A 27,580-nucleotide genomic window follows, 5' to 3' on the forward strand; every position below is an offset into this window, starting at 1 on the left:
AGCAGCGGTGGCTTGGGATGTGTTTTTTGTTGTTGTTGTGGTGGTTCTCGTCCAGTCGTGATTTGTGGAGGGATACTCACGGGAGAACGGGGCATCGCGGCCGCTGCCAGAGTTTGTGTTCTGCCTCGCCTTTTTGGCGGATGTTTGCGCTTCTGGCGACGACAACGCGGGAGGCTATCAGATGGGCATGTACCACCGTACACCGTCCATCAGAGAGGCTGAGGTTTGCTTATCTTGTCGTTTCCAAGAATTTCAAAAAAACATTCGAATCTAATGAATTATTCCGCAGAGATATATATATAGTCTGGATGTATTTCACATCCGTATCTCGAAGCCCGAAATTGTATGTTCATGATTTATTTCTTGATTGCTCTGAAGAAAATCTGCGCGTGCGCGGTCATGCATCGCGCAGGGAGCGACTCTTCCGTCTCTGTGGCTCGGTGTAGGGATCGCAGCGGCCAGCTATCCGCCCTCGCTGAACTCTTTTTTTGGGTGGGCACTGTGAGAGATTTTCTGCAAATAAAAAATAAAACAACCCCCAAAATACACGCAAGGGGGGTAACCGGCGCAGCACAACTGCGCACGGCTGCCTGGCGGACTGTTTGGCGAGCAAAGAAATTACGCAAAGCGCTCGGGTGCAATCGGACTGGCCGAGATGTGGCCACAGTAACAGCAACACGAGCGCCCAAGGCAGAGCAGCGCGAGCGCGTCGCATGATTTACCATGAGAATACAGAAACGCACACACACACACCCAGATACACACAACAAAAACAAAGACCAAAAAAATCCCCCGTACAGCCTGAAAGACTGTTTGGGCAAGTGCTGTTAGCGAGTAGCAGCTATGAAGGCCGGCACTGTGGCACACGAAGGGGTGGGTAGCCAGCACCACCCCCGGCCGCCTTTGCCTATACAGTGGCGATGCTTTAACACGCCACACCAGGTACACATTTGAGGCTGAGTTTACCTAGGGGAGGCTCATGACCGGTTCAGGTGTTGTCCGTGAGCGGGAATCGAACTCGCGTCGCCGGCTTCGTAGCGCAGCGCGCTAACCGCTGATCCACCACTCCCCACACAGATAGACACACTGACACACACGCGTGCGCACACATTGTGCCCCACAGCAGAAAACATCCGCTGCTACTGCTGCCGCAACTCACTTCGCTGCAACAGGCGCGAGTGTTAACCCCGGCCACAGCGCCGACGTCACATAACGTTACACGTTGTCGCCGCTGATACGAGCATAACTCATTTCCTCAAGGAACTAATTTATGCGCTTGGCTGAATCTTAATTTTTTAAATCTTAAATCACTCTTTTTTTGTCCGTTGCATAATTGTAAAAGGCTAATTAACGAGTCGTTATGGACCGTATATAAAACTTATGAGGCGCGACCACACAATATGGTAGCATTGCATCTGACTGTAGCACTGTAAGCTATCATTGCGCATATTAATTGCCTTGAGTTAAAACACAAACACTGCGGTCCTGGAGTAGGCGTAATGTGTCATCATCTTTCCATGGTCTCGGTCATATTGGCCGAACATTGGTTCTTTTTACCCCCCTCACCCCCTTCTAAACACACCAACATTTTAGCACGAATTGGCACGTTATTTTTTTTCAGAACAATCATGGAATTTAGTAATCAGAGCACATGCCTTTTTTTTTTTATTAGCAAATCCTTTTGGGAAATATGGCACATTTTGTGTACGTAAAAAACAGCAAAATAAACGTTCAATAAATGGTAATAATCCCTCGCACATCTTATCCAAAGTGCTCAAGTTGAACAATGGTGGGTACATTATGAGACCTCCTTTGCCAGTAGCAAGATATAGTAATAGGTTTTAACCCTTTTATCTGGCACCAAAACTGACACCTTTATACAAGGGATCATGTTTACAATAACCACAACACAAGCAGTCAAAATTCAAACAAAAAGAAACAACTGTGATAATGATATGCACTGTCCTTGAAATTGATTGGTCCACACCCAAGACGGCCTTTCTTAGAGCCTAGTCTCACATGGTGTTGGACCAGATGACGCCAAAATGGTGGGTACCCTAACCAGTCTTGCGTCTCAGCCACAAATGTTTATATAATATTTTATTCTTTATTATTTATATTTTTATTCACTTTATTTTTTATCATTATTCTTCTATCTACGTGACTTTACCGAAAGAACCAAAGAAAATGAATTCCTGCCTTCACGAAAGTTTAAAGTCAAAATTTCATGTTTATATAACTTTGTGTGTACGTGTGTTTGTCTTTTATATGTACACGCTATCTATGTATAATAAAGGACTCTTCCACTGGGTCTGTCTCCGTTGTCCTTTATTGTGGTTCGTACAACTTTGCCCGCACGGCGTCTTGCTCAGAGTCTCCTCCGTCTCCCGCTCGGCAGCCCCACAGCTGCCGTCGCTCCTGCAGACTTGCTGCTGGCTCACTATGCAACCCCGCTGCTGGCTCTTCCCTCAGCCTCTCTGTCCCCGACCTGCAGCCCCACGGCTGCTCTCTATGCAGCCCCGCTGCTGGCTCTCCGCCTCCTCCGTGCCCAGACACCGCTGGCCAACGGTGCCGAGTCCCGACCTGTGGCGATCACGCCACTTTCCACCTCCTGCCCTGCGTGGCCTCCTCCTGTCTTTATTCCCACACTCTCCCCTAGCCCTTCCGGTTCCTGCAGTTAAAAGCTCTCCTCTCCCCCCACGTGACCCAACTCCTCCCCCCTGTTACGTCATATCCGCGAGGCCGTTTAAGCTCGCATTACACCACCATCCCCCGTAGAGAAAATTCCAGCCGTCCTCGGCTGAAACAGAACAAGTAATGCGAGCGACCACCAACCATTAGCCATGAATGGACAACGGAGAATACAACGAATATAACAATAACAACAAGAACGAGAACAACAATAATCAGCGAAAAGAAAGGGACTTCAAACGCGTGCGGGTCGCCGGCCCGTCCCGGACGAGCGGCGGCCCCCCTGCAGACCGAGAACGCGACGGGGTTTTAGGAGCGACAGGATCAAAACCGCCTGTCGCTATTGGAGGCCCGCCAACGCCAAGGTCCCGTTTCCCCGAAGGAACCAAAGTCCGGGGTGTCCCGCAACCGTGTCTGTGGTGGGGTTGGAGGGGCGGCGGGGCCAGGTGTCCCCGCAGCCGTGGTAGGCCCACCCAGAGCAGAGTCCTCTGCCTCCTGCAGTGTCACGGCCGGTTTGTCTGTAGAAGGCACGACAAGCGCTCTTGCAGGGTCAACAGGCACAGGCAAGGGTGCGTCGGCAGCAACAGACACCGGCAAGGCAACATGAGGAGATGACGCATCCGTTCGAGGGGCCACGTATGGTTTCAAGCGAGACGTATGGACGTACCAGCGCCGAGATCCGAACCGAACGCGCGCGGACTGCGGGTTAGGAACCTCAATGAGCCTAACAGGCCCCTGCAATGGTTTATGTAACTTAGGGGAGGTCCCTGCTCGCACCTGCGGGCAATGCAGCCAAGCCATGTCCCCCACCTTCCAGGGGCACTTCCCCTTCGAGCGTCGAGCGCAACGTTCGTTTCGGGCCTGGGTTTGGCAGTAGCCATTCGGGCCCCCTCCTGCGCCTCAGCGACGCGGCGAACGGCGTCCTGAATGTAATCAGGGAGGGGCCTAGTAGGTCCTCTCACTCCTGTTCCCAACTGCACATCCATTGGCGGCACGTTTTCGCGACCGTACATAAGAAAAAACGGAGAATATCCTGTGGACGCGTGAGGCGTCATCCGGTATGCCGAGAGTACCCCAGGGATGTGCAAATCCCAGTCAGCTTGCTTTTCATTAACCGTGTGTGCATGGTGGACAGAGTCCGATTTAGTCGTTCCACCATGCCATCCGTCTGCGGGTGGTAGGGAGATGTCCGGATCTTTTTAGTCCCCAGAGCCGCGCACACCTCCCCCAACAATTTAGAAGAAAAATTCCGGCCCTGATCCGTGAGCAGCCTCTCCGGCGCCCCCTTGTCCATGACATATCCAAATAGAAAGGCGTCCGTAATGGACGCCGCCGACTGGTCGGGCAAGGGCCAGGCCATCGGCCAGCGGGAGAGATACTCCACCCCAACTAGCAAGTATTTATTACCCTTAGCGGATGGCGGGAAGGGTCCCAAAATATCCAAAGCCACCAACTCGTTAACTCGAGACACTTGAATAGACTGTATCGGCGGCACATATGGGTGTTTAGGCGGCTTCCGCCGGGCACATTCGGGACACGCGCGAACGTGCCCGACGACAACCGTCGTCATGCCGTGCCAGAAGTAGTCTCGCTGCAACGTCAACAAGGTCTTCTGCACCAACAGGTGTAATAGCGTGTCACAATGCAGAGTCCTAACCAATTCGTACCGTAACGACGACGGTACAACAAGACGCCAGCGATCCTGTAACCCCTCCCTCCACATCAGCAGTCCGTCGCGGAGAGCGGCCCCCGGCGTCCCCCCGGAAACCAGTCCCCCCCCTCCCTTAGCAGCCTGACTCCGTAGGGTCCCCAACGAGTCGTCAAGCATTTGTTCACGAATCCACACAGCCCGTGGAAGGTTCAAAACGCCATCGGCCGGTCCCGGGCACACTGGAGCCTCAGGCACCTCGACCGCCAACCCAATAGGCCAAGGGGGCTGCTGGATCGGCGTACACCTATGCGTCCCCAACGCGCAAGCGCAAGCGGATCCTTGCGGTAACCTGGAGAGCGCGTCCGCATTCGCGTGACGCGTCCCCTTCCAATGTTGAATTTGGAAGGAAAACTCCTGCAGAGTGTCCAACCATCGTGCCAGCTGGCCAGATGGTTGGTCTACCTTCAGAGCATATTGTAAAGCCGCATGATCCGTGCGCACAATAAACGAATGGCCGTAGAGATACGGCCGAAATTGGCGGAGAAAATAGACGATAGCCAAAAGTTCCCGGCGAGTGACGCAGTAGCGGGTTTCGGCGGGGGACAAAACGCGGCTACCGTACGCCACCACGCGTTCTACACCGCCTTTGGACTGTGACAGCACGGCCCCAATGCCCGTGTCACTCGCGTCCGTGTCCAGAATGAAAGGGTGATCAAAATCGGGATAGTCCAACGTCGGCGCCGTTGCCAACCGATTGCGCAGGCCCTTAAACGCCGCCTCCTCTGGCGGTCCCCAACTGAATTTCCGTCCTTTACCCATAAGGAGGTGCAGAGGCCTCGCGATCGTTGCGAAATTGGGAACGAACCTACGGTAATATGAGGCAAACCCCAAAAACCGACGCACATCCCCCACCGTGGCCGGGGTTGGCCAGTCACGGATGCACGCCGTCTTTTCCGGATCCGTGGCAACCCCGTCGGCACTGACTATATGTCCCAAATAGCGCACGGACCGTTGCATTAGGTGACATTTCTTAGGTTTAAATTTCAGATTGGCGGAGCGCATCCTGGCGAACACCGCCTCCAGTCTCAGTAGATGTTCGTCAAATGTGCGGCTGAAGACGATAATATCGTCAAAATATATTAGACATGTCTCCCACTGCAACCCCGTTAATACCAGTTCCATCAACCTTTGAAATGTGGCGGGGGCAGCATTCAACCCCATCAGAAGACAATTAAATTGAAATAGACCCTGCGGCGTACGGAAAGCAGTCTTTTCCCGCGAGGACTCATCGAGGGGAAGCTGCCAGAATCCCGAAGAGAGATCCAGCGTCGAAAAGAACTTTGCCCCCGACAAGGCATTGAGGGAATCATCCATACGCGGCAGGGGGTACGCATCCGCCACGGACGCTTTATTTAACTTGCGAAAATCGACGCAAAATCGCAATTTCCCATCTTTTTTTTTTACCAAGACTACAGGCGCGCCCCATGGGCTGTTAGACGGAGATATTATGTCCGCAGCCAGCATGTCATCCACTGCTCCACGAACATGGTCTCGCTCCGCCGGGCTCATCCGATGCGAGTTCAACCGAATCGGAGCAGCGTCCCCCATGTCAATATGATGGGAAAGCAGGGAGGTGCATCCCAAGTCCAAATCGTCGGAGCTAAACACATCGGAATAACTCAACAATAGCGCGCGAAGCGCGGATCGCTGTTCCCCAGTCAGGGAAGAATTTTCGCCGCACAATTCATCGATCCAGCGATCATCTGGGGCCGCAGGGCCCGAAACTCCGGCAACCATATCCCGGTGGCCCAGATAGTCCTGGGCCGTGAACGCCGTAGTGGCATGGGCCACGACCGTTCCGGCCGGCATGCAAACATTTTCCGTACTCCCATTAAGCACCTGCAAAAATGGCTGCTGGTCCGGCCGGATAATAGTTTGCGCCCCGACCAGCGCCGATCCGCCCGTTATGGTTGCGGACGGCGATAACAAAACCCCAGGCGCTCCTTCCCGACCAGGCACCGGTTTCCGATATCGCAAGGGGATAAGCATCTGTGAGCCAGGTGGAATGTCAACAGATACCTCGGACAGCGCCTGCACCTGGCAGACCGGAGCGGGTCGTCCCCAGGGCGATGGCAACAATTCAATTTTTCGACCCCCCGGTAATTCAATGCAATTTTGATCAACTCTTATTAGAATGGGCATTTTGGCCAGAAAATCAGTTCCCAACAAACACGGAACCGCCAGGGACCTCGAAATCAACACAGTCCCCGAGGCCGACACCCCCCCGATGGATATATTGGCGTCCAGCTGGCCCACAATGCCCATACTTCCCCCGTTCGCTGCTACGCAGGAATCGTAAACCGGGCGCACTGCGCCCGGTGGGATGCCCAACAGATGGAAAATGACATCAGATACAATTGTGGCGGACGCACCGGAGTCCACTAAAATGCGCACGTCCACCCCTTGTATAGAACCCGGCACAGTGGACGAACCAGTAGCGGCCGCAACAACCCGCCGCGCCAATTTACGCCACTGCATTACCGAGCGACATGGGCCAGTCGGTGGCCTCCCGTTATTAACGACACCCGGATCGCGCGGCAACGGTGATGAATGAGGTGCCAAGCCTTGCCGGGTGTCTGGTGCGCACCGACTTGCCTGTCCAGGAGGGTCCTTCCGCGGCACGTCCGTGGTCGAGGCCTCCTGCTGGGGCGGCCCCGGGATACGGGCCCAGCAATCCCTGGCGTAGTGGCCTTTGCGACCGCAGCGGAAGCACTCGACGTCATTACGACGCACAGCACTCCCCCCATCTCGACGCTCCCGCGTCGGCGGCGCAGATCGCGGCCCCAGTCCTCCGCGGGCCGGCCACTGCGCAGAGGCGGCCGTCAATTCCTGCGGGCCCCCCCCCGTCAGGAACGTACACCGCCCTCTTGGGATCCCAACCCACGGCACCCCCTTCCACGATGGGCCCCCCCGTCCACGCTGTCACCTGCTTCCAACGGCGCAGATTAAACTGGGCATCCAAACACTTCGCAGCCGCCCAAGACGTCAGCTTCTCATGGCCGCACACCGGCATAGGGATCCCCAAATCTCTCGACAGCTCAAGCATTTTGCCCAAAATCAGGGGTTCCAGTAGGTCAGGCTCCGTCTCAGGGTATGCGGCCATGGCCAATTCCAAGACAGCACCCCTGTATGCCACCGGCGACTCTTAGGGTGCCCGCTGGTGCTGAACGAATCGTCGGTGAGCGTCATCTGGTGGCTCGTACGCATCCGCCATCTCGTCAAAAACCCCTCTCAGTGTCTTCTTTTTCTCAGCCTTGATGGAACGGAAAAATCTGACCGACTCATCGTCGAGAAGAGTTGGCAGAACTTCCAGGGCCTCTGCGTCCGTCCATCTGGCGGAGCGCACCGCCGCCAAAAATCTGCAGGCGAACGCACTCCAATCGCCTCCAATCAAAAATTATTTAACTGTTGTCAAGTGACGGCTGCGGGTCCTCGCTCCGCCGTCCTCCGCAGACGGCGCGTCGCGTGGCATATTCAAGATGGCGTCGCACCGCAACGTGTCAAAGATGGCGGCTTCCCGCCGCGGAGGGCGCAAGATGGCGGCTTCCCGCGGTTCTTCTCCCGCCACGCCCAAGATGGCGTCCTCCCGCCACGTGGCAGAGGGCGCTGGCGGCGCAGGCAAGGCCCTGGTCTGTCGATCACCCTCGGGCCTCCCCGACGCCGTCGTCGGCGTGACGAGGTCACACAGTTGCGCCAAGATGGTCTTCAAAGTCTCCAGCTGGGCCGCCATCTGTCTCCATCGCTGGTCAGCGTCCTCCGGCGCAGGCAGATCAACCGACGCGGCGACCTCTTGCACCTCCGGCCCACCACTCGTTCTCGCTTCGATTTCCTCCTCCATTATCGCCAGCCCCACTGCCTGAGGAAGGTCGTCGTCGTCGGAAGATGTAGCAGACGATGGTGCGGGGATATTCTTTCTTCTGAGCTGTTTTGACATGCCGTTTCACTTCTGACAACAGTGTAATAAAGGACTCTTCCACTGGGTCTGTCTCCGTTGTCCTTTATTGTGGTTCGTACAACTTTGCCCGCACGGCGTCTCGCTCAGAGTCTCCTCCGTCTCCCGCTCGGCAGCCCCACTGCTGCCGTCGCTCCTACAGACTTGCTGCTGGCTCACTATGCAGCCCCGCTGCTGGCTCTCCACCTCCTCCGTGCCCGGACACCGCTGGCCAACGGTGCCGAGTCCCGACCTGTGGCGATCACGCCACTTTCCACCTCCTGCCATGCGTGGCCTCCTCCTGTCTTTATTCCCACACTCGCCCCTAGCACTTCCGGTTCCTGTCCTTAAAAGCTCTCCTCTCCCCCCACGTGACCCAACTCCTCCCCCCTGTTACGTCATATCCGCGAGGCCGTTTACGCTTGCATTACATATGTATCGGTGTCTACACTAATCTGCTCCACGCGATCTGATGGATACGTGGTGTGTGCTGCTCCACTCACCCACTCATCCACCCACCCACTCATCCACCCACCCACTCATCCACCCACCCACTCATCCACCCACCCACCCACTCACCCATTTACCCACCCACCCACACTTGATGAGTGCCGATATACTCTATTGTTCATCGTCGCCATATCCGTTCAGCAGCTAATGGTGACACGCTGATCGTTATGCGCACTCAGACAGCGAAATTTGGACCGCGTCGCTTCGTGGTTAGCAGTCCATATGCCTGGAACGCAGCTACTCACTCGCTCATCTACTCACCCACCCACTCACCTTCTCAGCGGTTCATCTGCCTGGAACTCAGCTACCCACTCGCTCATCTACTCACCCACCCACTCACCTTCTCAGCGGTCTATCTGCCTGGAACTCAGCTACCCACTCGCTCATCTACTCACCCACCCACTCACCTACTTAGCGGTCCATCTGCCTGGAACTCAGCTACTCACTCGCTCATCTACTCACCCACCCACTCACCTACTTAGCGGTCTATCTGCCTGGAACTCAGCTACTCACTCGCTCATCTACTCACCCACCCACTCACCTACTTAGCGGTCCATCTGCCTGGAACTCAGCTACCCACTCGCTCATCTACTCACCCACCCACTCACCTACTTAGCGGTTTATCTGCCTGGAACTCAGCTACTCACTCGCTCATCTACTCACCCACCCACTCACCTACGCAGCGGTCTATCTGCCTGGAACTCAGCTACCCACTCGCTCATCTACTCACCCACCCACTCACCTACTTAGCGGTCCATCTGCCTGGAACTCACTGCTGTTGCGCGATGTTCGAGACTCTTTACAGACATTTAACACGTTCTGTAGACAAATGCAAGACATAACTCTTCAATATAGCTTACAATGTACGAAGATTGCGTCCTCGTGATAATCTAGGTTAATGGAGTTGCGCGTTTATAAATGTATTTTTCGGCGAGCAAACTTTCATAACCTCCTCCGACTGTGACGATGTGCTGCGTTTTCTTACGTCGCTGCATAAAATTTAAGGTTTCTTTTATTTTTTTTGGGGGGGGGGGGGGCAGAATGGTGCTGGGATCTGAGTGAGAGGTGGGAAGGGTGAAAGGGCAGGTTTCAGACATTACACTTCGCAATTCAGCAAGGAGCCACAACGCTCCCCGCTCAGCCCACATCTTCCTAATGTCGCCCCGGAAGGGACACACACAAAAAGCAACCTGTCGATATGCCACGAGATTTCTCATCCTCATTTTCCAACCTCACCCTGTTCTAAATTATGCCTACCTTTAGAAGAGATTGGATTTTCAGAAGCAGACCCCCCGGCCCACATGCAGGCACTGTATAGAACGCTATATCAGATGTGTAACGCTGGGGAAGGAGCAAAAATGGCCTTGACAGCTGCATAAAACTATAATGCGACACGTGCAGAAAAAGAGAGAGAGAGAGCTTGATGAAAGTGTGCTGAAGAATACTAACGTGTCTGCCGTTATCGCGGTACCTCGTTGCAGCAGACACACACAACGGCACGAGTGTTTTACAGGTCAAAAGGACACGTGCATGAATTGCCGTACGGATGCTAAACGGCCGATGCACGTTGTCAGGAGGAACCCGAGAATTAGCTGCTGTGGCCTGCAATCCCCAGTGAATAGTATTTTTGGCAACAATTTATTATGTTTAGACAATGGTGTAATCCGTGGCTATGTTTAGGTGTTTGCTGTTGTTGGTGGTGATGGTGTTATGACGATCACTGTTGATTGCGAATCCAGAGAGTTATCATTCCCTCTTCGGATTTCGACGGTCCTAAGAGAGTCCTGCCTGGGATGTTCGCCTATTTTTTTCCGTTGGTACAAAATGTCCCCAGTGCAGCAACACACTCCAGATACTGGACTTTTTTAGTGGAGCGGTGGCGCAGTAGTTAACGCACTGATCCATCAACCTGGCAAACCGAGCTCAACGCCAAGCCACGGCTTACATCAGCTGGGAATGGTAGCCTAACTGATCCTCAATGGCACCTCTAAAACTATAAACTAAACTATGATTATCATTTTAACCAGATAAGACCCTATTAGGCTCTTTTTCATAATCAACCTGGCCAAAAATGACATCTCAACGAAGTGCCTTTTCATCTGGAAATGTATAGCGGCTAAATAATCTAAACGCATGCTTCTAAATGTGGTGGGAAAACCGGAGGACCCGGAGAAAAATCCACGCAACCGCAGGGAGGGAGACACGCAAACTCTAAATAGACAGCAGGGAGGGGATCGCACCCACCATCTCCTGTATGCCAGGCGAGGCAGTTAACCAATCTTGATTTGAAGCTTTCGTGACTGCAGGAATCCATACTCTTTGGTTCTTTCGGTAAAGTCACGTAGGTAAAAAAATAAAATAAAACTAAAAATAACATATCACGACGTTTCGATCGCAACACAAGCGGTCGTGCTCAGGCGGAAAAAATAATCCAGCAGTGGAAATGCTGAACCAGCGAGAAAGCTGTTACATCAAGATGTTATTGATGTGGCGATGGGCAAGCAAGCGGGGTCAGGGAGGCAGTTAACATCTCGCCACCGTGGCGCCCTCCCTTCACACCACCCCCTTCTCTGAGCTGCACCGAGCGGCATGGTGAAATTTGAGTTTGATAGCTGGCCAGGGATAACGTCAGTGGCGATTGATATGAGAACCGGTGCTTGGCCGCCCGCTCTCTTCACCATCCTCGTGCTGGCCAGAGGCGGTCAAGTTTGGTCGTACGACCCCTGTGACCGACACGTTATGCGGAGGCCTTCGTGCTAAGCGGTGGATTGACAATCGGGTGAAACTTGAACTGGAGCTCCACGTAGACTTCAGAAAAAAAAATGAAAATAAGCGGTAGCGCAAATCAACCACTTTGTGCTTTCTTCGGCACAAACTCCTTCAAATCAGTCGAAGAAAACAATTCGAGGCGTTTATGCTTTGCTCCGGACGTGTAGCTTTAATGTTTTTTTCTTTTTCCCCCCATTATTTGTAACCAGGCGAGACTCTAATGAGATGAATCATCCTTGAAGCGATGGAGCTGTAGTATTCAACATAACAAAGCGGGCTCTTGAGTCTTGCAAATCGCTCTCACTGAGCAGCGACGCGCCCGCTCTCCCTGCATCCAACGCCCTGCTCTGATCGTTGGGTGTCTGCCAAGCCACCGGTTTCTCCTGTGCTCTTAGAGTCCGAGACGTTTTTGTTGTTGTTGTTGCAAAACGGGCACTCGCCATTCTCCCTTGTACAGAGACCGGCAGGTTGAGTTCACACAGCACCGCGATCTCCCTCAGACATTTTAATAATAAGAAGCAGCAGCAGCACGCATACATCCATATAAAACAGAGCAGCCTCGCAAGACAAAACACACATTGTTACCGACAAAGAGGTGAAACGTTCAACCTGCCCTCCACCACATCAGTGGCGAGTGACATATGAACCGATCCTGGGCCCTATCCCTGACATGACAACACATGCGTGTGATGCATTTCATCTTCTGGCTATCATGGACGTTTTACAGGCACGGGGGGAGGGGGGGGCGGCACAGTGGATTCCTGACCATAGCTAAAATCATTGCTAGGTGATATCTGCTACGGGTGCTAGGCCCCTGTCGTTTAGTAAAGCCACACGGACCAGCGTGGTGAAGTATGGTCATAGGACCCCTCCATCGACTGGCCACGGCGTGGGGAGGCCTTCATCCAGCAGTGGACTCGATGTGTCTGTCGGTGGTCCAAGTTCCCCCTGCGGCCATCAGGGGAGTTCCCTCCCCTTTCACCGCAACGCGAGAAAAAGATTGATTCCAGACTACGAAACGTCAAATAATAATTGCATCTCCAAGAGGGGAGGGGGGGGAGTCTGAGGGGATGAATAATCCCACGCGTAGTCCATGCATAAGCCATGGACAGCGCTTGGCATTTGTTCTAAATTAAATAATAACAAAAATAAAAACGTCTCCTGTTAATACCTCTCCATCTTCATTGTTTATCTGTTCTTACAACCGCTTTCAAATGTTAATTTGCGCGCCCACTTATTATTCTGCTTACAGATGGCACAGCGAGGATATGTTATGAAGGGCTCTCTCTCTCGCTCTTTAAGCTCCAGAGAGGCAGCCCTGTGATTGTCATTGCGCATCAGCCACCGCTAATGAGTAAAAGGCACTTGATAAACATTTTCAATTGGAAAACTCGGTTTAAAAAAAGAAACGATAATGTTAATTATTTTTAAGTCATTAATACATAACTAAGATAACACCGCCAATAGACATTTAAAACATTTTCAAACGGTGATTATATCAAATCGGCTGCTTTGTACGATACAAATGTAGTATTCATGTATATCAACACAGCCATTCACTTGTGATAAATTAGGACACCTACATGTCAATACAAGTCTAAAGAATTTCAATTTATTCGTGGCAACAACAACGCAAGCTGCTTGTGGCATTTACTGAGAAATTTAATGGGGAACAACCATGGCATTCTTCTAAAGACACGAATATTATATTGCTCGGAGTGCTTCCGTCGTGAGTTTTGAAGAGCCGAGATGGTGGAGCGATGACGAGATCAAGGTCCAGCCACGGTACAATCAGCAAAGCGTGAAAGGAGGCGATTTTGCACATAGCTGAGAAAATTGCGCAACAAAAACATGCGGTGATTCACATTCGTTAGGTGCACGTTGGGTCCTTAGCTTTTATAATTAACAAGTACAAAAATAACTGCCCGTGAATGCGGACAACTGCTCACTTGTGCTCGTGCGCGTGTGTCTGTCACACATGCACATGCATGAAAGAACTTTACTCTAAGCCCTCTATCGCAACATGAGAGATAAAGTATACTCTTTTGCTCTTTCGGTAAATTCACGTAGGTAAAAAAGAAAATAAATGAAAACTTAATAAATGAAAAAAGTTGTTGTTTTTGTTTATTATATATTTCACCTACGTAACTTTACCGAAAAAAACAAAGAGTATTTACAATCTGAGTACGACGTTTCGCCAGTAAGTACAACTAGCATCATCAGGCGGACAGCCAGATTTCTGATGTTGTGATATTGGTCGCGACAGCCTACGTGTTTAAACTGCTCAGTGCAGGTTTGCGAAGGTGGGGAACCGAGGACTACTGGATGAAGCTCTTTCTGTTATGGGGATTGTTTGACCTTACTGTTCAATGTGGGTTGCTGCAATGGTGGGGAATGGGAGGTGGAGTTCCTCCAGGATCAGTTGACATATCGCTCGCCACTTTGGTGAGCTACTATTTGTCTGCCAGCTAATTTCTCAATGGGCTGTACCTGGTAAGATTTTTGTTTTGTTTCGTTTTATTTGTTGTGATTTGTTAACCTTTCCTATACTTTGTACTCTTATCGTCTTTTTTCGTTGTTTGTCGTTGTAATGAACTGGCCCGCCCCTACTGGACATCTGTGAAAACGAGCTTCATAGCTCATCGGATTTCTCCAGCATAAATATTCTGATTCTGATCAAAGTAACTGCAATGGGATCAGGCCACACTGCACCAACTGCTCCTCTATTATTATTTAGCAATCGACTTTGGAACAACATGTGGGCATATTTGCCGGGCACGTTTTCCAGGCGAATTCTCTATGGGACACGACTTAAATTCACGGTAGTGCAGTGTACATTACAATTGTTCAATTCTAGATGTTCAGTGGGTGTCACTGGAAGTACCTGAAGCTTCTTATTGTATGTCTTCACTATTCAGATGCAGTAAATTGCCCAATGGCTATCGTGAGTGTTTTTGTCCATCTGGGTATAAAAGCCACAAAAAAAGCTAAAAACATCCGATTGGTTAAAGGAACACCACGTACCGTGACTACCAAAACGAAGACCTTTCCTGATGTAGGGAAAGTTACTGTACACGTGACGCAGATGTGGCGCACGAGGCGAAGGCAATTGGCTACACCTGGGATTTCGTGTGCAAAATCACGTGTATATACAGGCACAGACACACACTGTCATCTGAATGCCAGGGCCTGTTTCTTACAGCCAATGTTCACCACCCCAAACACACAATAGAACCTGTTTGTATATAAATCGACCGTGAGGGGGGGTGGGGTATTTTTTGCAGTTACCTAACTCTCCAGGGGCGAGTGGCTCATATCACCTGCAAAAATGTCACAGATTTTGCTATTAGCTTGTGCGATTTAGCTAACGAGCAGCAATTAAGCATCGTGATTTATTTTCCACGAACTCTCAATACATCATGAATTGCCTGTGCTGTGCGTGCGTTATTTTATTAGGGGGGCGGTGGTTGGGGAGAAACAAGCACTGGTGTGGGCATGATGTCGTTGTGGATTAATTATGCAGCCCGGGAAAAAAAGATCTGGAGAATTGTGGCGACCGATTTCCGAGCGTAGCCTCCTCCAGCCACCCCGTGGGACAGTCGGGCAGCATGCAGTGTTCACACTGCACGTGGCGCGTGCCCGTGGCAGCAGACACGTCGCGTGGGTCGATAGCGGGTGCCTCCGTGCCCGCCTCAGCGACGCAGAGGAGCAACCGTGGCCCGTTGGCCAACTCAACAAGACAGAAGCAGAGGCTTCCACCCCACCCGATAGCCACCGCTCCAGCCGCAGCTCCACCGTTCTGCCTCCCACCAACCAACCAACCCAACCACCCGCACCTCCTTCATCCACCCCATTCTCCTACTCCCCTCCTCCCACACACTCACTCAGTCTTCACCTTTTAAAACAGTCTGCCCCAGCAGCAGACCATGCTTTCCCACCTGATGATGGACGCTTGTGTTGCGCCCGAAACATCATGATTCATTTTATTTTATACCTACGTGACTTTACTGAGAGAACCAAAGAGTATGGATTCCTGCAGTCACGAAAGCTTCAAATCAAGATAAATTATATGTATTATCCCTTTAGTGGGGTGCAGCAGTAGTGCAATGGTGAGCGCACACCACGTGACACCCAAACGGATGAGTTCAATTCCTGGCCACGGATAACACCACCCTCACAGCTAAGGCCTCACAGCTAAGGCCACCAACGAGCAGTGGATTGCCGAGGAAGCAGTCGAGAACGATAAATATGCGATGAATGTCATTGACGTAGTTTTCATTGCTTCGATCAAGATTTGAAATACATCATCAGGGGCCACGTGCCAGTGGCACCGTGTGACTTTTTAATGTCCACTTCAGTGAGGTTTCACGATTGGCTAATTCCACACAAACATATCTGGGAGAATGTGCAGAACTGAACCGACGGCCTCACTCGCCGAGCCCCGTCTCAATGGCACGTACGCTCTGCACAAGTGTAATGCGAGCAAGGATTGAGGGGGGGCGGAGTCTGGGTCACGTGGGGAGTGGGTGGAGTTAGGGTCACGTGGGGGAGAGGATTTAGGGAGAGAACCGGAAGGGGAAGAGGGAGTTGAGACGGAGTGAAATACAAGGAGGCCACGCTGGGCAAGACGGAGAGAGTGGCGCGGTCGCCACGCGGTGGGAGACGTCGACACCGACAGCCATCGGTGTCAGACAAAGAGAGCTAACGGGGCATTGAGAGGCTAGCTGTGTAAGGGGCAGCAGTGACGCTAGACAGCGGGGCAGCGGTGTGGCTGCAAGGATTGCCTGACGGAGCAGCAGGGAGACTGCATATTGGAGCAGCAGGGAGACTGCATAACGGAGCAGCCGAGGGCTGTGGAGAGGTCGTCGAGCGGGACGCGGGCCTGAGCGAGACGCCGTCGTATCGAGATTCTACGAACCCAATAAAGGACAACGGAGATCGACATCTGAGAGAGAGTCCTTTATTACACAAGCATCACGCAGCCACCTCCACAATACAGGACTCCTTCGTTGTTTGCGCGGGATACGTACCGGAGATGCTGGTGAACGGTACATTTCGCGGATGATGATATTGGCCTACGGAAATCTACATGTGTTTTTAATGAATTATGTTACAGAAATACGGAAATAAGCAAATACATCGAATCACTTTATCTCATCACCTTCTCTCAGATGCGATTCGCCGATTGCCAAAATTACGGATAGCAAGTTCGTGAATAAGAAGGAAATACTGTGCTGCGTAAAACCCACGATCCTCTCAGCCCTTCGAGCCAACTGAAATGACAAGAAACGCTCTGTGGACGATTTGAACTTTGGATTTTCTCAAAAATGTCCTCAATGTTTGTTATAATTTATCAGCCCATCTACCACCACTGGCTGTTTTGTCTAATCAATACCGTACCGTGTTTAAACCACCACACCGAGGGTCACAACGCTTCTCTCTCTGTGCTAATTCCATCGCTCTGCTCCACTTGGGAATTCTCTGGTGAAGTATAACAAACTTAAACTTGATTTTATACAACGTCGCTCACACAAGGCCTCACGGCGCTTTACAGACAAACGCCCGACCCTTAACGAACCCTAAACACAATCAACTGTAATAACCTTGCTCAATGCAAGAAACGCATCAACTCGAATCTATTACAACTGGGAGAGTGCTGTTTACTGCTGGCCGTTTGACGTCTCTGACCTTAGGGCCCTGTGCTCAGCAGCATAAAGAAAAATAAATATTTTCGCCATTTTAATAGTAGCGCAGATCATTGGAACGCCGCAAGCTCTGAGGTTTTACATCTGTCAATACCAGTATATCTTGGAAAAAACATCGTTTCTTAAGTGGCACATTTTATTGTATAAATGAAACATAAAGCGCCTAATTGAATCAACGATGCACTGGAAGGCACAGACGGGCACATGATTGAGGCATCGTTTCGTCGAGGTAGCGTCATGCTCCTTTGCAATTGGGATGTTTGGCTGATAGCATTAACAAGTGACTTCATGTGATGGGAGGATAGCCCACGCATGCGAGGAGCGATGCCCAGCCCTGCCATGTCCTGGTCATGACTCATAGTAGCCCCACGCCAACAACTCCCGTCAAGGACCGGTGGCCTTCCATCCAAGTATTGATCAGGCTTAATCCTACTTATCTTCCGAGGCCTAAGTACGGATGCGTTTAGAGTGATTTGGTTGTTGGCAAAGTATTTAGTGAAACATCGGTAATTGTGTTGGTCTCCTGCCCTTCCCTGCCCTTCTCTCCTAATACCCCTTCCAAACCACGTGCCAGCCCTACTTGTGCAGCCCTCTGTGTTTAATTGCCTATCGGATAGCGGTGCATTGCAAAGTGTGTGGGAATTATTTGTAACGATGTGCCTGCCTCTGCGCGCGTGCGTGCATGCGTGCGCGCGTCTGTGCATGCGTTTATGCGCGTGTCAGATTTGGCAGGAAAACTTAAGCCAAAAGTGGGAGTTGCAGGCCAATCTCTTTTACGTCCTTCCATTCTTTTCCCATTACGAGACCGGTAAGGACTATAAGGCGCATTTGCCGATAAAAAAAGGCATTACCTTGGTTAAGGGGCAGAGCACGTAATTGCTGTTGGAAGATTTTTTTTCAAGAACTTCACTTGGACTCGTGCCCCCTCGACATTCCGATTACGATGCACGCATGAAGTCGCCAGGTGCACGACAGTCGCAGCTTAAAAGTTTTGTGAAAGGGATGTCACGGTGTCCCCATGGAGACTCTGGCCACACCTGTGCAATTCGTGGGTCAGTTTTGCAACAGAACTGACGGTGCCAGTCTTCTGAGTCGATGCTGAAACCACATGCAAAAACAGAGGATGCTAATCATAGCGTGATGTTAACTACCTCGCCTGGTATACAGGAGGTTGCCGGTATATTTGGAGTTTGCATGTTTTCCCCATGGTCGTGTGGATTTTTCTCCGGGTCCTCCGGTTTCTCCCTCAGAATTTAGAATCAACGTCACGTGTTTATTGTATTTCGCTGCTGCTATACATTTCCATATGATAAGTCACTTCATTGAGCTATCATTTGTGGCCAGGTCACTTATGAAAATAGCTATACAGCTCAGTGGTGGAGCAGTGGTTCGCGCACTATGCTTTGAACCTGGTGATCTGAGTTCAATTTGATTCCCGGCTACGGCTAATATCATTGATGAGTGACATCTGAACCGGTCTTCGGCAGGTCCTTCACCAACTCCATTAAAACAGCCGTGACCAAAAGGTGTGGGGAATCCTTCATGCAGCGGTGGATTTATACAAGTCTGTAGATTGCGTTACATTGTTATGTTTCGCATTGGCATAAACAAGAACGATATGTGAAATTCTACTTGCGTGGGTTTATGCAGTTGTGCTGCGTAACTCGCCAGTGTGCATTCGGGTTATACCCCACGTTGTTTGGCACGGTGTCCGACGTTCAGTTCCACGTGCCGGAATTCAGTTTCTGACGACGTAGAGCGAAACGTGCGGACATCGTGGAGAACAACGCACGGTACCACCTGAAAACACACATCGGAGAGTGATACAGAAATTTCGACACCAGGTCCAAGAAAGGGAGGAAGAAAAAAAAAACAGGTGTGCCAATATTAAGTGCAATGGATCAATTCTATCCAATAGAGTAACGTGAATATGTGAGTCAGCAAAGTGCAGTGCCAGAGTGCTTTCAGGAAGCTGCTGGAATAATACCGCAATCAAAGACAAACTGCATGATTCAGGACAGGGGTGGCATTGCTTCAACAGATGTGGACATAATAGGCGCCATTATTTCCCCAGTCTCCCTGACAACCACTCAACAATAAAAGAATAACATTGAGCATCACACCTCTTGATAGGAGAAAGAAAGAGAGAGGACTATGCCCCACAGAGACAAACTGCAATGACAAGGCAGGACTTTAAAGCCCCGTTGATAACTCTCACAACACGACAGCCGCTTGTATGCACGTGTGTGTGTCGAATGGGGAGCGGTGGTGTAGCGGTTAACGCACTGCACTATGAACCTGGCGACCCGGGTTCAATTCCCGCTCACGGCAAACACCAGTGACGATTATCTGAACCGGTCCTGGGCCTCCCCTAGGTCGACTCAGCCTCAAATGAGTACTTGGTGCGATGTGTAAAACATCGATGCTAGGGAGACAAAGGCGGTCGAGCGTGGTTTTGGCCACCCACCCCCTCGTGTGCTGTGCCGGCCTTTATAGGTGCTCGCTAACAGCACTTGCCCCTACAGTCTGTTAAGACTATACGGGGACTCTTCATCTTTGTGTGCGTCGAGCTTATTTGTGCCGTACGTAGCCAACCGTGCGGATAGGAGGTGCACGGACAGGCGTTGGTGGTTCCGGGTTGAATTCTGCAGAAGTGCAAAAGGCAATGGGGCGGCGATTCTTGAGCTGAATCACAGCCAGTGAAACGCGTCGTTTAGATTGCTTCGATTAGTTTTGCTGCTATAAATGTCCACGTGATAAGCCACTTCGCTGAGCTATCATTTGTGGCCAGGTCGCAAATAGCTCAGTGGGCTTTACCTGGTAAGATATATGTTTTTGTATATGTTTTAAGGCATTGTAAATACATATTCTGACGAGTGAGGGTGCTTGGAGTGTTGACTCTTGAACACGGTTTTCCTCGCTTTCATATTCAGCAATAGACCTGGGAGATTGTCAAAGCAAAGAGGTGCAGTGCTTTATTCCGACGAAGAAAAAAGGCAATGCAATGCTTCTACATCACCACTGAAACTAAATTAGAACTAAATTAGTTTAAACATTTTTAACTAAACTGTTTTTATGTTGCCCCGGTAAGGCCCACTGAGCTATAGAGCTTTTTTGCAGATGCGACCTGGCCTCAACGAAGTGGCTTATCACGTGGACATTTATAGCAGCAAAATACTCTAAACGCGTGTTTATAAATATGCTGGGTAAAACCGGAGGACTCAGAGAAAAAAAACAAGCGAGAGAGACACGCAAACTCCAAATATACAGGATCGGGATTGAACCCACAACCTCCTGCATATCATGCGAGAGAATGAACATCTCGCCAACACTGGATTCCAGAGGACACCTTAGAGCTGAACTTTCCCATCACTTGAACGCAACATTTTCTCCATTTGGTTTTTTCAACAATCCGTGCAAGTACAATGACCAGAATGTACACACAAATGTAATAACAATTGTCTTGCTGTACATCTCATTGAGACCTGTGATATCGACCCAACGCAAAATATTCAGTAGTGTATTCTGTAATTTAATCAGACAATGGAGCCCTACTAACTAATAACTCACTTGAAATCGTTTTTTAAAAGACTATAAAGAATTAATTGGAGGTCATAGGAAGCATTCAGAATATGATTTAGGTTCACATGCAGGGCGATGTGGCATGGACGTTACTTATAACCACACTCTCTCTCTCTCCTTTTATGACGATCAAATTTTATGAGTACAGTTGAAGTTGTATATAAGCACATCCTTTATAAGCAAAGTGATGATACAAGCAACACGTCCCAGTAGTGAGTTGCGTAAGGCAACGAGCGACTTAGGATAAAAGTGCAATGTGGCCTTGCTCCCAAGGGGCGTGCTTTATTTAAAGCAGCGTCTACTCTGTATGCAAACAATGCAACGCTTCTCTCATTCACAGCTCGGAGGAATGCCGCCACGCCGTTTGCAAGGAGAGGTCTGCCACCGTCACGGTCCAAATTTGGCAATTTAAATAATCGCTCATTGATAATTAAGTATTCAATGAGAATATGCAGAGCAAGTCACGTAGGCCCACCACTGCAAGCAAAAAACAAACTTGGCAGGACCCTCCTGAAATGGCGTCATCAGACTCGGTGAGGCTTTCCTGGGTAAGTAAGCATAACTAAAAACAATGATTATTAGTATTATTATGAGCCCTGAGCTATTCTGGAGTCGAAGAGGGAAGTGCAGACGTGGGGAAGTGGTCAACGGGGGAGGAATTGGAAGGGGCTGATGGGAAATGATCGCCCCATCGATCAGACGATCTGCCCTCCACTACTTTTATAGTTGAGATTTGAAGCATACACTTCATTTCATTGCAAAAACCTGCAATTCCAACCCCATTTTTGTTGAGCAAGTGTAGCATAAACATGCCTCACTTATCATTCAGATGCACTTTGGAATTCACGTTTGCCATTCCTGCATTCCGCACAGTGAAACGGACCGAGGTGAGGCTGTGTCCATTGCACCGGACTCGTGTGCGACGCAGTGGAATTTCTTCAAAATGCATCAACAAATATGCGCAATGCGCTTCGCGGAAAAAAAGACCCTCTGCCCAAAATAATCACCGTGTCCGTTGCACGATGCCCTACTCACGAATTGCACCGTCCACCTGTGTGACACACCTACAGCGTATCAATTGCATAGCGAACACCGATTCTTCGTCAGATGAAGTCTAAAATTGTTATCGTGAATACCAGGGGAATTTATTTTGTCAGCAAAGAGGCCTTCCCCAACCAAAAACAAATTATCTCTCTTCACAATCTGGTCCTGTTACTTTAAACTCCTGTTGCGACCCTGTAGCAGTCACGTGCCAAGCCCTGGAGGCCACAGCTACTACAGAGAACGGAGCGCTGCATAAATACAGAGGCTGTCATCGTGACCCGCTATGAAGAGAACTCTGTTTCTTCCCGGGAATCAAATGAAGGTCCGCTCCACATCCCGAGAGCAAGGTATGGTGATTTGACTACCTGGGGAGCGCCCTTTCAGCAGACTCAGACATCGCACCCGATGTAACCAAGAGTATATGAAAGGCTTCAACGAATGTCCTTGCATGTAAGCACTCGTGGCAGTAAAATGGCATCAAACTGTCAAGTAAATTACGGGTCTTCAACTCTGTTGTCATGCCAGGAGATTTTTTTTTTTGCCGATGGCAGACATGAAGGCCACCGCTGACAATACACCATAACGCAAGCAACGGCCTTAATTTTGATGTGTTCCTGTCACCGCACGGACATTGCAGGGTTCAAGAGTGCGTGCACACCGTTGAGTCAAGACACCCACAGGTGGGACGCATGCTTTGCGATGACAACGGCGGCACGCTGCGTTCCCCAAATATTTCCACCGCTTCAAAGCTATTGTCGCTTTAAGATGCCAACCTGATGAAGGTGTGGGCACTTCACCTGTGAAGCCCAGCGACTTACGTTTCAACTCCCCGGCCCCCGTCGAACCTTCGGCGGCGAAAGATACCCGCGCCGATTGTGGCTCAACCTCCATTGCACCGACCCCCACCCCCCCCCACTGATCAGCGTGGTTAAGTATGGTGAAGTATGGTGACGTATGGTGAAACGAGCCCCTTGGCTGACATAGCATTTGGGGAGGCATCCGTGCAGCAGCGGATGTTTTATTTTTTTACAAAGTACTGCCAATCATCATTATTTTTATCATTCCTGATAAAAAACAAACCTTTGTTTGGGGGGGGGGGATTATCACAAATCACCGAAGTTCACAATAATATTTGGACAGCCTCACGAAAAGGGATTTCACTGATACGTTTTGTCAAGTTTGTTTTTTGCCCGTTAATGTGTTGCGGGGTTCGTCAACTCGTCATCTCCATGAATTTGTTGGCACCGGTTTCTTCCAAAGCGTTTAGAGATTCAGGATTAAAATCGCTCCACTTGCCAATGCACAAATCAAGTCCCCGCTGACCCATGAAGAGCAAGGAGTTTCCATGGCACCCCGTATTTTTTTGTTTGTCTAAAATCAATACTGCATTTGGCTCTGACTGTTGATTCAAATACTGTTACAGCACACACGCAGGCATCGCAGTGCTCCAGAGTGTGCTCAGTATCGCGGAGTGTGTGTGTGTGGGTGAGTGTGGGTGTGTGGGTGAGTGTGTGTGTGTGGGTGAGTGAGTGTGTGTGTGGGTGAGTGTGTGTGTGTGGGTGAGTGTGTGTGTGGGTGAGTGTGTGTGTGTGGGTAAGTGTGTGCAAATGAACGCCCTTGAACGTAGAGCACGGCCAACGTTGTTTCGTATTATAAACCAAAAATATCGCGATTAATAATTATCTATACGTGCATAATTATTCTGGAGAACATTTATGTTGATTATGATCTAACTTGCATATGCTTTTAACACGGAAAACATTATTTATAAATAAAATCACCGAGGAGAATTAGTTTATTTTTTGTGTAGTTCGTCTCAAAAATGTTGGATTTAAAAGAATCTACATTTATTTTACGTGACCGTGTGGTTCAGAGGTCAGAGCACTGAGGGCACTACGGTGGTGAGACGTTATCTCCCTTGTCTGGAGTTTGCGTGTCTCTCTCCCTGTGGTCGAATGTTTTTTTTTCTCCGCTTCCTCAGTTTTTTCCCTCTAAACATGCGTTTAGAGTATTTGAATGCTAGAAATTTCCACACGAATAAGCCACTTCGTTGAGCTTTCATTTGGTGTGGCCAGGTCGCTTCAGAAAAATAGTTATATAGCTCAGTTGCCATTACCTGGTAAACACACAATCGTTAACCTCCTTCCGTCCCTCTCTTAAAGCCTCACCATTTATCCGTTGTCCATAGCTTCCTCTTCCCTCACCTCGCCCCTCCACCGCTTCCCGCCCCTCCCTTACCCTTTCGTGATCCCTAAGTACCCCCAATCGCTGGAACTCATTCCTCAATCCTTGTAGTACTCCCCTGCCATCGACATCATTCCATTCGGTCATCTTTTAGTAAGCTACATCAAGCGCATTGAGTGAATGCGCTTAATGTAGCTATATAAATATACAAGTAGATTACATACCAGTTTCACTGTTCATGTGCCAAACAATCTTATAGCAGAGTAGATTGGACAAGTGGGACCCCTTCTGTGTAAGCTGTAAATAAAATGAACGCCAATTGAAGGTTTTTTTCCTCAGCAGTCCCGTGAAAGTCTCTTCTGCAGGCCGATCTCAAACGCATGGGCAGCGTTGCTCTGCGAAAGTCATGATTGGCCTCCGCTTCACACGACCCGATGCTGATAGCACTATTCTAATAAGTCGGTGGAAATTACAAGATAATATATTATACACACACGTATATGGATTTCTTCTCGGAGCGTGGCCAGTGGCTGCCTTGGCGTGTCGACGAAATCTTCGGTGTCGCGCGCGTTTGCATGCCGAACGATATTCTCGTGCAAGTGGTAAAGCTCCAATTTACAAAAACAAACTTTAGACAGTTAAAATCTGCGATGAAACATTACCGCTCCTACAAAACACGGCATATTAAGGGGACCGTTGTATTCTCTTAAGTGCACTATGTAAAAACCATCACTCAAACGTCGTGGAATTACCACGTGCTTTCCCAAGTTGTTCTGCACAAACCGAAAAACAAGATTTATTTTCCATTTTAATAAACCGAATGGTGCCGAATTATGCAGCGTACGGCATAAGCGTCATACAGAGTGAGCATCAACAATGCGCAAGGGTGAAAAAGGAGCTATTAGGCTGTGTATGACGAATGCGCAGCACACCACATTTCCGTACATGTGTTTGTCAGATTCTTACAAGTCCAGTGCTCATACGGCATTAATATTCAGTGAAGCCACGGTACAGTGCATCACATAGTCACACTGTTTATACGGGTTTCATGTTTTTTTAACACGCAGAATCTCCGCTACAATCACAGAAATCTATAATGAAGTATACTGCGTTGTGTCAACGTCATCATCGGCCATGATCATATCACTGCCGGATGAAAACTCGCTCCCATCCGTCATCTTCCCTCACGGTCAAGAAATGCATTGATGCTAAACTATGAACTTAACTATTTTTATTTCACCAGGTAAGACCCACTGAGCCATATAGCTCTTTTTCTCAAAAGCGGCCTTGGCTATCACAAATGATAGCTCAACGAAGCAGCGAAGCACGTGGAAATTTATAGCAGAAGCCAAATACTCTAAACGCGTGGTGACGTTGATTCTAAATGTGGAGGGAAAAAGCGGAGGACCCGGAGAAAAATCCACGCGTCCACGGGGAGAGAGACACGCAGACTCCAAATATACAGCAGCAGGCGTCAGGGTCGGGATCGAACCCACGACCTCCTGCATACCAGGCGAGGGAGTTCACATCTCATAGCCACCGCGGCGCCCCATCTCGCTCAGGCACACAGCAGATGCTTCGACCACTGCATCTCCATGACGGACGCCCTCTTGGGTGCGTTACCTTCTTTGGCTGCCTCTCCGCCACGAGCATTGACCACCGGCTGTCACCCGTCGCTCACGGTTAGCCCTACCCAAGCCCCCACGTTTCTTTTCTCAACAGTCAATGTGATTCACAAAAAATACTTCTTGGGTTAGATCGCGTAAGCACAAGTGTTACGTTAACCCGTTAACCCGCCACCATCTAACCCAAAAAGCCTTTATCATGGATGATATTGGTCGAGAAACGCCCACTTGTCAAACATTAAATGTGATGTCTCTGGCCCGCATTAGTCACAGTAGGTAATATTCACCGCTCTGTTGATTTTTCATGATAAAATTCAGTTTCCAAAAAAGCTACGTTCAACCTGTTCTCGTCCGCCTCTATATTAAATAATTTCCATCCAATAACTGTCAAATATTTAAATCTCTGTAGTTGGACTGTCAACGGCCAACAGAGAGGTGGCGTGACACCTCATGCTGATGCTGTTGCGACGTGCCAGACTTCTTCCCCCCGCACCGTCGATTTGCGCGGTTGGCTACCTATGGTGCAAAAGAAGTTCAGCGTACCAGCATGCGTACCATCTTGGAGTTTAAATCCCGCACACAGGTCAACCCAACACTTCATTGCTCTCAGGTCACGAACGTCAGTGACAGTTTTAAGTCCAGTCAAGAAGCTTTTGCCCTTTGGCGAGGGGACCCTACCAGAGGAATGCTGAAATTGCCATCACTGGCTCCAGGGCCATGAATGGGGATGAGTGCAAATCAGTGCCACCTATCTCGTTAACGTAACGAGGTCTTTTGAATTTACTTAATTATATAATACAAATCATGCATTCATTAAGCACATACACGAGTCCTGTTGACAGCATGATGCTAAGAGCACATCTAGATGAGTTTGTCGTGCAATTAAACGAGACATTTTAACACAATGTCAGACGAAAAAGTAATCGCTGTGGACTTGTGTGATTATGTATGCGTGCGTGCGTGTTTGTTATGGATTATCTGAGCAACACAGCCACAGATACTCGTCTCCCAGGAGTGCGAACACTTGTGAGTATGTGTGAGAAGCACGGCAATGGCGAGTGGCGGTGCAGCGGTTGGCACGCTGAGCTATGAACCCAGCAATTCTCGGTCACAGCTAGCATCGACAGTGGGTGATATCGGAACAAGTTCTGGGCCTGCCCTAGGTCCGCACAGCCTTGAAAAAGTACCTTTGTGCATTACTTAATCATCGGCATGAGGGAGACAAATGTGGATGTGTCCAATATTGGCCATAGGCCATAGCACCTGCTCGTGTGCTGGTATCACAGGGCCCCGAGGCATGGCAACGATGTAGAGATATCTCAATTCGGTAGTTGATAGACCACGGCTCATGATGATGATGATGATACATCTAAGCATATAGAATTAATATTATGTTAATGCAGTGGCAAGTACTCCAGTGTTATGTGCATGAAGAAGAAAAAAAACAATTAATGATATTTTAATTGATGGCACTTCCTTTTAGAAACAGCCTCAGGTTTAACCCTTGGCATCTATATTTTTAATTAATATTTACAACTTTAATTTTGAACTGTACAAAATGAGTATTCCAAAAATCAATAATATCCATTGAGCATATTTTTAAACAAACAATTGGCAACTGAAAAATAAGTAACATTAAAGCACAATTTCTATAATCGGGGGGAAAAACCCCAAAAAGACATATATTGGAGCAACTCCTTGGGGTGCATACGTTATATTTACAGGCATTTCCTGTCTGAACAGGGTACGGATTCATTTCACGAGTTATCTCCTTTGCGCGAAGGTAAATTTCTTTCACAGAATAGAAAATTGCATTGCGTTGTGGTGG

This window comes from Lampetra planeri, chromosome 5, assembly GCF_965212315.1.
Source record: "Lampetra planeri chromosome 5, kcLamPlan1.2.h2, whole genome shotgun sequence".
NCBI lineage: Eukaryota > Metazoa > Chordata > Hyperoartia > Petromyzontiformes > Petromyzontidae > Lampetra > Lampetra planeri.